This window comes from Sceloporus undulatus, chromosome 3, assembly GCF_019175285.1.
Source record: "Sceloporus undulatus isolate JIND9_A2432 ecotype Alabama chromosome 3, SceUnd_v1.1, whole genome shotgun sequence".
Lineage (NCBI taxonomy): Eukaryota > Metazoa > Chordata > Lepidosauria > Squamata > Phrynosomatidae > Sceloporus > Sceloporus undulatus.
The window spans coordinates 227993016-228006027 of NC_056524.1; the positions used below are offsets into that span (position 1 = coordinate 227993016).

Below are 13012 nucleotides of genomic sequence, written 5' to 3' on the forward strand. Positions count from 1 at the left end.
CTTATTGCTCCAGGCCTTTTTGTAAAGACCCTGTCACCTATACTGCCCCCTCCAGACTTTGCAGGAGAAAAAACTAGAGAGCCTGTTCTCCTACTTAGCTGCTTCATTTAGGCTCTTTGTGCTATGTAGGTCCTTCACTAAACTTGATTCTACCTCACTTGTGGGCTGGACTGCATGAATAGAATAGGACCCCTGGCAACCTCAAACTATCACCCTCAAAAACATGGGGGGGGGAGGGGACATTCAGTGGGAAATGAGAATGAGAAAGAATGCAGAGCCAATTAGTACATCCTCATTTCCTCTCATGCCTTTCTAATTAGACAACTGAACAGAACTCATGTGCTTTTCAGATGTGGCCTTGAAATGAAGCAATAACTGCCCACAGCAAGGATGGAAGACCTGTAGCTCACCTGAGTTTCTGGATTACAGTTCTCAGCATTACTGAGCATGCTGGATGGAAGTTGGGGTCCACCAACATCTAGATGGCCACCATTCTATTTGTACCTTCATCAGTGGGACATGCCTCAGAAAAATGACTCTCGCCTTATGTATAAAGGGATTATCTAAAAGGTGATTAAGATATCATTTTATTTATTGTTGATTGTGCATATTATTGTTCAGAACTCTTCATTATTCTTGTCCACATTATGAGGCACTGAGACAAATATACAGATGTTTGTTCAGTATCATCTAGTGAGTCCATGTGCGAGAATAGCTTTAGCCCTATGTTTCCAAGACAATTTACTCATTGTACAGCACATCTATTTATTGCAAAGATAAGAAAATTTGCAGTGCTGATATTCTTCACAGCTGCAGTACAGGAACCCTGTGCTCCTCTGTGGTTATTCATGATAGCTGTATGCCAGTCTTTTCTGGTTCAGAATGTGAATATAAATTAAAGAATTCAGTCTCAATTCAACTAAAATTCACATTGTGAAACCTGAACTCATTGTAAACACTAGCCTTTCTCCTAAATCATTGTCCCTTTCATCTTAATATCTACAACTGATGTAGTAAAAAGTACTGCCTTAAATAAATAGATAAGGGCATAGCAACAGCAATAATAATAACAAAAACAGCATGAATAGAGAGATTCAAAATAGCTCAGGGGGCTATTAAGATGCAGCTTATAAGAGACTAGTATAGGTCAGTTGACACATACAAATTTTATAAACAGTGCTAGTCAGGTGTTTCACCTTCTTGAACCAGAGCTGTCTGGCTGATGAAGCTTAAAAATGATGTCTGTACAGTCATATCCCAGAGGAATATATGAACTCTGTCAAACCTAAGAGGTGTATGTGTTATGGGGATATTTAAAAATAAGCTCTCACAGAAAGAAACTTATTTTCACATTGTCAAAAACATCTGAAACTTAAAACAGTTTTAACAACATTTAAAATCTTTGAATGTTTCCTAGATTTTTTTAAAAAACACTTAAAAATAGAACACAATTCTATCCAAAAACACAGCATTTTGTCTGACAAAATCCTTCTCTAAATAAATGCTGATCATAAAGCCTATGAATCTTTTTCAATGATCTTCTATTAAAACAGAACCACCATAGACAAGCCTAGCTATATGGATAATATCATTATATTGTATAGCTCCCACACTCCACTGGACTTGATTGCAGTTCTATGCCAGAAGAATGTCAGGTGTTATAATTTTCCTGTTTTTCTGCTAGCGTTATGGATTCAAATGGATGTTGTGGTTGTTGTTAACTGCCCTTGATTTCACTTTGATTCAGGCTGAATGAAATACCTCCAAGACCCCCTGTCCACAATCTCTCTGCTCAGGTCCTGCAAGCTCAGGGCTATGGTCTCCTTGATTGAGTCTATCCACGTGACATTCAGTCTTCCTCTCTTTCTACTGCCCTCCACTTTTCCTAGCATATATTGTCTTTTCAAGTGAGTCATACCTTCTCATGGTATGCCCAAAATACAACAACCTCAATTTAGTCAACTTGGATTCAGGGTTGATCTGCTCCAGGACCCATTTGTTTGTCTTTTTGGCTGTCTATGGTAACCTCAGCACTCTTCTCCACATCTCAAATGGATTTATTTTCTTTCTGGGGCTCGACAGACCGTCCCAAAGGGGCGGCAGGATGCTGGAATGCCACCTCTTTCCTAGCCAGATCAGGGCTGTGGCAACCTCATGCTATGGCCCCAATCTGGCCTTTTGAGGGTCCAAAAAGGAGCCACAAAATGTGGCTCCTTTTTGTGCACTCAGATGGACTCCATAGCTGTGGCAGTGTGGTGATATGGTGCTCCTTCAACACTGTGTCATTTGGACACAGCACCAGAGGAGCTTCATGATGACATGCACCATGTGGAGTGGTGCACTGTATCATGGCGCCCTGAGAGCGGAGTCAGGTTGTACGTCATCTGGATGCGACGCCCTGACTCCACGCCCAGGCTGGCCTTTCAGGCTGGTCTGTACAGGGCCTCTATCAACTTTCTTCACTGTCCAGCTTTCCATCCATAAACAGTGATGGGAAATACAATGGCTTGGATGATGCTAACTTTAGTGGTCAGTGAAATATCTTTGCAATTCAACAACTTGTTTAGTGTTTTCATAGCTGTTTTTCCCAGTACTAGTCTTCTGATTTCTTGACTCCAATCTCCATTTGATTAACAATTGATCCAAGGTATTGGGAGTTTTTAACTATTTCCATTTGAATACACAGGGCATGTTTAAATTGGAAGAATGAAAAGTGCAGACTGGAGAAAAGAATATCAACAATCTGAGATATGGAGATACCATACTACTAGTAGAAAACAATAAATACTTGGAATCAAATGAGTACACATTTCATATTGTAAAGTTTCTCTAGGAGAAAGTGAATCACAATTGCAATGTGTGGGGTTGTACAGACCGATATCAAAGGCTATCCTGGAGGCACAGTGGGGGCATGGCATCTGCACTATGCATTACCTGACTCCACCCCATGCCAGTGTGATGCTGCTCCCCCACCACCACATGGCCGACTGCATCATGGTGCTACTCTAGCTCTACACCCAGCTGACACAGTACCAAAGGAACACTGAAAAGCCACGGCACCTGCAGCTATGGCACCCTTTCTGTGGTGAAAAAAGGAGCTGCTTTTTGTGGCTCCTTTTTGCACCATGGAAAGGCCAGATTGGCACATGTGATTGCTGCAGCCCCAATCTGGCAAAGAAATAGGAGGCTGCAAGCCACCCTTCGGGGTGATCTGTTCAGCCCCTGTATCAACAATGTGTAGGAAAAAACCAGATAATTACTCAACAAAATTAGCTTAGTGCTGATTTACCTTAACAACACTTCAAAATACTTGTGTGGATCTGTCAAATCTAGTTAAACTGGAGTCAAAGTAAGGGCTTAGACTATTTCTAAAACTAGTTTACCTGCTAAAATATTATTGAAGAAATGTGAAGTTACATGGGGGAAACGTATCCCACCATATTGTTGTTCAATATTTCTCAGTATGTGTCTCCTGACTTGTTGTAGGTACAGAAAAAAACATTTTTGGCTTTTTTTTTAATTGCTTGAATAGTGTACATTACTCAAGTCAGTCAACAGTTATAGCTAACATCAAAGCCTGACCTTATTGGTAGGAGTTTCTTTGCTGCATGTAAAATGGAGTGGCCATATATTTATTAGGAGAAAGTGATGCTCCTCAGGCAATAATAAATCAGTAGATGAAAAAGTAGCAGAATTAATAACATATAAGAAGAAGAAGACGGGTGAGATTTTCTGTTGGGTAAGCAAAAAATCTCAGTTTAAGTTCTGTGAAGATTTCTTTCTTTATATTTCTTTGTAAAGTTTTATTCAAGCATAAACTTTCAAAAAGTGATATGCAACAAGATAAAGTTTTGCAAACCTCTGTTTCTAGAAAGGTGTTTTTTTAAAAAAGAAAGAAAGAAAAAAAAAAACAAAATAAAAGAAACAAACTCAAAACTAAGATCTTTTATTTATTTATTTTCCAAAATCCAGCTATTGTGTGGTTTTTATGGTTTTAATCTGTTGTAGTTCTTGTATAGTCTTGGTCTGTTCTTGTTGGGTTTCTTTGTTTGTATGGAGGGTGGGTTTGCACTTTGTTGGGATATTGTTGTAACCATTGTCTTGTGGAATTTTTAATGTTGGAAACCGCTGTGATCTGTATTGGAATAGCGGTATACAAATAAATATTATTATTATTATTATTATTATTATTATTATTATTAAAATAAGTTTAATTTTATTTGAAATAAAAATATTTACTTTGGCAATATCATCAAAAATCATTACATTGAAAAAAAATCTATTTCTCATTTTCTTTCTCCCTCTTATTTGTGAAGGAAACAATGCGTTGTTGTTGTGTGTCTCCAAGTCATTTTTTTACTTATGGCTATCCTTAGATGAACCTATGACAGGGTTTTCTTGGCATGTTTCTTTAGAAATTTGCCACTGCCATCTTCTGAGGCTGAAAGAGTGTAACTTGCCCAAATGACCTTAGCAGATTAAATTGCTGGCCAAAACTAACTAAATGAGTTTCCACAGGGAGAAACATAAAGTACTACATTAGGCAGAAAAATGAAATGCACAGATATAGGATGGGTGACACCTGGCTTGACAACAGTTCATGAAAAATAGATCTAGGAGTCTCAATAGACCACAAGCTGAGCCAACAGTGTGATGTTGGTAATTAAAAATGCCAATGCTATTCTAGGGTCCATCAAAATGAGTACAATGTCTAGGGTGAGGGAAGTGATAGTGTCACTTTATTCTTCTTTGATCAGACCTCACCTGGGGTACTGCAACCAGTTCTAGGCACCACAGTTCAGGAGGAATATTAAGAAGCTGAAAGATGTCCCAAGGGGGGTGAAATTGCAAAAGGTCTGGAAAGCATGCCCTATGAGGAGTGGCTTAGGAAGATGGGTATGATAGGCCGAGAGAAGAGAAGGTTGAGAAGTGTCATGATTGCTATGTTTAAATACTTGAAAGGGTGTTTTATTGAAGATGGAGAGCATTTGTTTTTTAGCTGCTCCAGAAAATAGGAGCCTTATCACATGACAAAAGTAATCCGACATGCAGCAAGAAAGAAGCTGCTTTCTGTTTACCTCACCAGATGCCCTCAAAGCATTTCCATTCACTTCCAGAGGGAGACGGTCATAAAAGTGTGCCTTTTGTTTTACTGGGAAAATCCATTTGACAAAAGGCACGTTTTTATGATGGTCTCCCTCTGGAAGAAAAATGAAAATGTTATGGGGTCATGCAGAAAAGAAAGCAGAAAACTGCTTCTCTCACTACATCTTGGCTTACTCTTCCCATGTGATAAAGCTCTTTGACTTATATCAATGAGTTCAACCTACAAGAAAAGAGATTCCACGTAAACATTAGGGAGACTTTCCTGATGGTAAGAATGGTTTGACAGTGGAATATGCTGCCTCGGAGTGTGGTGGGGTCTCCTTCTTTGGAGGTTTGTAAACAGAGGCTGAATGTCCATCTGTCAGGAGAGCTTTGATTGCGTAGTGAAAATGGCAGGGAGTTGGACTGGATGACCTTTAAGGTTTCTTCAAACTCTGATTCTATGATTTCAGGCCAAAATTTGCTCAGAACTAAATTAGGCATTGAGTAATTATATGCATGTATCCTATGTGTTTGATTTCACTTGCCACCATGGTCCACATGTCATTAAATGAAATGTTCTTTCCATATTGCTATGTGACTTAACTTTAGTTTTATATCCATGTTTTTTCTACAGACATCCTCTGAGGCACAGGTAGCTGATGTTACATCTTATCTGCATATATCTATTAGTAAAAAGTACTTTTTCATAAAAGAACTCATGATATTCATATCATTAATAGGTAAATGTGTAGCAGCTGTAGATGCAAAGTGTTACACAAATATTAGGGTTAGCTACAAGAAGTGAATCCTGAGCTATAAACTTGAACCTTTTCAGAATGAGATATTTTATTACCATTATCTTTGCTTCAGTAATGTAATAAATGTATGTGATAGCCCAAGCATGAAATTGCTAAGGGCAACAGACATTAACGAATCAGTAAAGCTGGTGCCTAGAGGAAATAACCAAGATGAACTTGCCTATCTTGAAACATCTCTTCCATCACTGACAGAGTACACCGTTACTTCAAGTGCTTGGAGTGCAAGGGAAATGCAACGCTAAATTGCTTTGGGGTTTTTGACCAAATGAGTTGTTTGCCAAGAAAACTTAATTTATAAGCACAAAGAACAGAAGTGTACTCCGATGGAGTGTTCATTTTCACTCTTTGTAGGACCATGGGAAAGACATTGTCACATTGTAGGATCATTTATTTGTGTGGCGTCTACTATAATTTTCTTCACTCACAGAGCCAGAGGGAAAATGTTTGCTTTAAATGACCCAGTATATAACACACAAAGATGTTGTTCTTCCCACTAACTGAACCAATGTAACTCATTACTTTATCCATGCTTTTATTCTACTGTTCATATGATAACTAGAAGCTGGCTATTTGTTCACTTGTGAGCCATGCTACATGGAATTATCAACAACAATGGCCGTGATTTCAACAACATCCCTTCTCCCCGGCACCACCCTACTTGAAAATTTATGTTGCGCTTTGAAAGTTTGCTTTATGGTGCTTTGCTATTGACAAATTTGTTGAGGAGGAAAAGAAGGTGTTTTATGCAGTGTGGCTGTTGTCTACTTAGTAGCCCAGTGCTGTTCACTCAGACTTCTGGTATCAGTCCAAGATCTTATTTCATCTCCTGCTACTTGAATCTTTTTTTAAAAAAATAAGCCATAAATATAATCTTGAACCTTTTGCATACAAATCATTTCCTCTGTCATTGATCTATGTCCTATTCTCAAAATGTCATCCAACTGAGAGAAGGTAGTAATTGCCTGAACACCAAGGCTTCTCCTTCTATGAAATGTAACATTCCTGTGGTATCATGATATCAGCTTCCAGAGGTGAGGGTGTCTATATTGAAGTAAAAGGAATTTCATCAGCAAAATTACCTTAAAACAACCACAAAGACCAAAATCCAAAAGGGCCTCCCTCAGCAGAACCAAGAGTGAGTGAGTTTTCTCTACGCACTGCATCCCTTGCTGCACTCCAAAAACTTACTCCACATGGGCCAGAAACCATCTGAAGAATTTTTCTGGTTGGCACAAAGAGGCAGAGGTAGAAATTTCCTTTCTGTACATCACTGTGATATTGGATGTGGGCCAATAAGTATCTGTGACATTTGGAAATACTAATAGATTTATTATTGCATAAACAGTCATAAACTTTATGGTCCATAAAATGTTATCCTCAGCTGGCAACTATATAATTTGGATTCAAATGGGATGGAATGCAAGAAAGTGCACTCTACGTTTCTTGCTCTCTCACAGACTCACTCCACTCAACAGACTATAATATACACTCAAAGTGCTACAACAATACAAAATTAGGCCAATGGAAATTCTCAATTATCAGCAGAAGAATGTAGCCAACAAAGACTATCTTTCAACTGTTCCAATTTGGCATTGGATCCTGTATGACCTTGGAAGCTAACCATGATTAGCTCTGGTTAGTACTTGTTTGGGAGACTAGCAACAAATAAACAGCTGTAGACTATACTTCAGGGAAAGGAACTGGCAAAACCACCTCTGAGCATTACTTGTCTAAGAAAATCCTATTAAATGAATGAAGTTGCCATAAATTAACAGGCAACGTGAAGAACAGGTACACTACAGTTCTACTTGTCTTAGCAGCCCATAGATGACAAGTAGGTCCCCCCTGCTTCCCTCATTAAGCCAATAAAGCTGCCATGAATGTTTATGAAGTTTAATTTTTAATAGAATAGGATAAAATAATAGAGTAATCACAAGGGCCATCTAGCCCAACCCTCTGACATGCAGAAACACACAGTCAAAGCACTCCCAACCGATGATCATCCAACTTCTGTTTAAAAACCTCTGAAGAAGGAAATTCCACCACATTCCAATGCAGTGTATTCTATTGTTGAACAGGAAGTTCATCAGAAAGATCTTTCTAATGTTTAGTTTGAATATCTTTTTCTGTAGTTTGAATCCATCGCTCCATGTCCTAGGACTCTGGAGCAGCAGAAAACAAGCTTGTTCCATCCTCAATATGACATCCCTTCAAATATTGAAACATGGCTATTATCTCATCCCTTAACTTTCTCTTCTCCAGGCTCAACATACTCAGCTCCTTAAGCATCTACTCCTACAACATGGTTTCCAGACCTTTCATCATTTTGGTCACGCTTCAGCTTGTCAACATCCTTCTTGAATTGTGCTGCCCAGAACTGGACACAATATTCCAGGTAAGGTATGACCACTATTACCTTCACTTGATTATTTCCTTAATTGAGTCTATCTATTAGGAATATGGTCTTCTCCTTTCCTACTGTCTTCTACCCTACCAAATATTGTTGTCTTTTCTAGTAAATCATATCTTGTCATGATATGGCCAATGTATGACAGTCTCAGTTTGGTCATCTTGGCATCTAGGGAGAGTACCGGCTTCATTTGCTTTAGGATCCATTTATCTGTCTTTTTACCGATTCACAGTATCCATAGAATACCAGCACCAAATCTTATCCAGCACTACATTTAAAATGAGTTGATTTTCTTCCTATCAACTTTCTTCACTGTTCAGCTTTCAGAACCATAAACAGAATTTGGAAATATGATGGCACAAACAATTCTAACTTTAGTATTCAAGGAAGATTTCAGGACCTTGACTTGTTCCTTCATAGCTGCTCCTCCAAGTCCTAGTTGTCTTCTGATTTCTTGACTGAATCTCCATTCTGATTAATGATTGAACCAAGGTATGGCAAATCTTGAGCTATTTCAGTGTCTTCATCATCTACTTTAAACTTATGTAAACTATCTATAGTCATTATTTTTGTTTTCTCAATATTCAGCTATAAACCTGCCTTTGCATTTTCTTCCTTGAATTTCTTCAATAATCATTTCAAGTCATTGCAATATCAATGACTAATAGTATGGTGTATACTCACCAAACTTCCTTGCAAATTGGAAAACATTCCATTTCTCGATATTCTGTTATAGCAGTAGCGTCTTGTCCTGAGTACAGGTTATGCATTAAGACAGAAAATGGCCATATGTTGAGGATGCTTTGATTGTGATTTCCTGCATGGCAGGGGGTTGGACTGGATGGCCCTTGTGGTCTCTTCCAACTCTATGATTCTATGATTCTTGGATTCTAGGATGCTAATAGAATGTTGTGGTACACACATTTCTTTATGAATGATCCATGGTTTTTCATGATATATATATAATCAAGATTGTGGTTTTGCAGTAATCTATTATCTATAAATCTATAATTCATAAATCTATAAATCTATAATCTGTGAAGCACATGCTGATACTAGGTATGTGGCATTGTGAAGAATGCAAGATGGTAGTAGAACTGCCATCCAGTTATTGTTTTCCTTTTTAAAAGGAAAGGAAAGGGGAAATGGAAGAGATACTGTGCTTCTACCACTGCCCAAGTTCTGCTGTAATTCAGATGAAGCATCGAAAAGTTTCTCTTCCCCTTGGGGCTTAAAAAGGTGAAATGTTTCTTCCAGTTTCTCTCCTTACATATAACTAGATGAATTTTGAGAGGCCATTTACTCATAACTATAGCATTTTATTACTCTCAACATGCTAAGTTAATGTGGGCTGCCTTTCAGAAACTGAGCATGCATGGGTTTATGCCATGCATCTCAATTTTATAATCTGATTGATGCAGTCATGCTGGCGCAGAAGGGCTTCTTTAAAGAAAGCCAAACAAGCCCCTGTGTAATCAACATACCATTTATTCTTTCAGTACTAACAAAACTCAAAATCTCTGACTAGCTTCTATTAAGATTATGTTGCACAAGTAATATAATGCTAATCCCCTATATAGCAGATTTTGTAGCAGTTTGTAAAAGTCTTATCTAGATTTTAATATGAGAATAAAATCCCTCAATTCATTGCTTCTGGAGAAAATAAATTCCACACAAGAAAGAAAGTGGGTCAGTTTGATAGTCTGCCACGCTGCTCATAATCTTTAATTTCTGATCCAGAAATTCCACTGATCTGCTGCAGAACAACATAAATCCAATCCTTGCCTTCTAAATAATGTGTAGATCTATGTTAGCTTGGAAGGGAACAATTAAGAATGCCTTTCCAGGCAGAGATTAAACATTAATTGTAAGTCAGAACTCTAGTGGTAAAAATGTGAAGCCTTTTCAATAGAATCCATAAATAATTGACAAAATTAAATCAGTACAAATAAAATGCTGACAACTGCTAAACTAAAACTGTACTGTGCTATAAAATTGGCCCTTTCTCCCCTAGACAATTCTGATTATGTGGGACTTTTATCTAATTGGATTTTTTTTTCACCATCCCTACAAGAGATTGTCATTTCAGCCCTTTATGTTGTAGCTAAATCTGAATTCACAAGGTGCTGCTGATATTTATAGATGAAGAAATATTTCATTACTCTTACCAACATGTTTTGGAGCTTTAGCAAATCTAGTTTCAGGGAACAGATTTTCTTTCAAGGTGTTCTATATAACCATTGGGAAGGAAGGAGATCTAGACATAGCTGATCAATGAGCGCACAGTGCTGCAAAGAAGTTTATTAATGGTAGGAAAAGAGTAAGGCAATAGAAGATTAGCCCTAAAGGCCATATTTTGGACTCCTACAGTCTGTGCAATATAAAAAATAATATGAGGAATGTTCAAATGTTCAGATTTTGCACATTCCATTTGTTGTTGTTGTTGTTGTTAACTGCCTTCGAGTCAATACAGACCCATGGTGACCCTGTGGGTGAGAAACCTCCAAGACTCCTTATCCTTCATTGCTTTGCATAGATTTTTAAAATTCATACCCGTGACCTCCCTAATAGAGTCCATCCATCTGGCATGTTGTCTTCCTCTCTTTTTACATTCCCCTCACTTTTCTTAATTTTATTGTCTTTTCTAATGAGTCATGCCTTCTTAATAATCTTGGCTTTCAGTGAAATTTCAGTTTTGATCTGTTTTAGGACCCATTTGTTAGCCTTTTTGGCTGTCCATAGTATCCTCAGCACTCTTTTCCAGCACCACATAATAATAATAATAATAATAATAATAATAATAATAATAATAATAATAATAATAAATTATTTATTTATTTATATACCACTATTCCAAATTAGATCACAGCGGTGTACAGCAAGAAGTGATACAATATAAAAACCCGACATAACACGTATTACCGACAAAATAGTAACAACATCCCATTAGAAGTTACAAACTATAAAACTTACAGATAATTAAAACCACAAAAACAAAGCTAGCTGGATAAAAACATTCGTATATCAAGGAGAGAACAGCATAACATTAGGACACATGGGGGAAAGTTTGTCGGAAAAGAAAGGTCTTAAGTTTCTTCCTAAAAAGATCTAGGGAGGTGACAGAGCGGAGCTCGTCAGGAAGGGAGTTCCAGATTTGTGGGGCCGCGGTAGAAAATGCCCTTTGTGAGGACGAGATATATCTCGTCTTAGGAACCCTCAACAAATGCTTCCCGACCGATCTGAGAGTGCGGGGCGGATTATATGGGGAGAGGCGGTCCTCCAAGTACCCTGGGCCCAAGCCATTTAGGGCTTTATAGGTAATAACCAACACCTTGTATTGCTCCCGGAAGCGAATAGGCAGCCAATGTAGATCTTGCAGGATAGGTGTTATATGGCTAATCCTGGAGCATCCAGTGACCAACCTAGCTGCCATATTCTGTACTAATTGGAGCTTCCGGGTTTGGTACAAGGGTTGCTCCATGTAGAGCGCATTACAGAAATCCAACCGAGAGGTTACCAGAGCATGTACCACTGTTTCAAGGTCCCCCATCTTTCTTCACTATCCAGCTCTCACCATCTATGGTAATAGGGAATACAATGGCTTGAATTATTATAACTTTAGTGTTCAGCTATATATATCTTTACACTTTAGGACTTTGTGTTGTTCCTTCATAGCTGATTTCTTGACTGCAGTCTCCATTCTGGTCAATGTCTGATCCAAGGTATGGGAAATCTTTAACTGTTTCAATTTCCTTGTCATCTAGGTTGAATTTATGTAAATCCTCTGTGGTCATTATTTTTGTTTTCTTTAAATTTAACATTAGGCCTGCCTTTGCACTTTCTTCTTTGACTTTTTTTAGTGATTGTTCTAAATCTGTGGTGATTATCACATGGGAGACACAGCGTCCTTCTCCTGTCCTTTTTCCATCCTTAAATTCTGCTAATCGTGTCATCAGGGGCCAAAGATTATCACACACCGCATGCTTCTCCTGTCCTTCTCCCAAGTGTAAAGTCTAATGAAGCCATCCCCTCATGATTCTCCCATCGGTAAAGTGTAATGGAATCATGATTTAGTATTAATAGGAGAAGATGTCACTGATTTCATTGCAAATATGTAACTAAGTATCATCTCCAAGGTCCCCTTAACAGCCAGCAACCATTTCAAGTGATTATTCTGCAGGTGGTAAGGGTACAGCAGGATGATGTTTCCAGTCCTCTCTCACCAGTGATCTGTGGTGAGACAAGGAATTGTACCAGGGGACCTGGTTCTGATTCTCGGAGCCTCATTCCCTTGTGGGACAGAACTGGAGACGCCTTGCTGCTTCCCAGTTGCCAGCAGAACAGACCTACGTCACTTGGAACAGCTCCTAGCTATTAAGTAGGTTTTCAGGCATTTATTATTGCAATAGTGCCATGGTAATGGATACATAGTGTTACTTAGTATGGAGCAGTTATGGATCTGTAACTCTATATTATGAATCTGTAACTGCAAATCAGAATGCCAGCCAATACCTTTTGGAAACACTGTCTGAGAAGAAAGAGTTTACTTTGCCACTTGACATTTAAATAACAAGCTAGTTGTAATGTATATTCAGCCCTGACACGTCTAGTTTCCTTCTGCAATATCCATGCAATCCAGTACTAAGCAAAAGTACAGAGATGTGTATGTTACCATACGTAAGCAAAGTCAAACTTC

At 38.3% G+C, this 13012-nt stretch overlaps 1 long non-coding RNA gene across 1 annotated transcript in view; it reads left to right on the plus strand.

Annotated features, from left to right (window-relative positions):
- The first annotated feature begins 454 nt into the window (after nucleotides 1-454).
- LOC121927012 overlaps nucleotides 455-13012 on the plus strand; it is a 28954-nt gene continuing 16396 nt past the window's right edge. Inside the window, exons 1-2 of the long non-coding RNA XR_006103124.1 lie at nucleotides 455-570; nucleotides 8169-8301. This is a non-coding gene — a long non-coding RNA (uncharacterized LOC121927012). The remainder of the gene's footprint in view (nucleotides 571-8168; nucleotides 8302-13012) is intronic.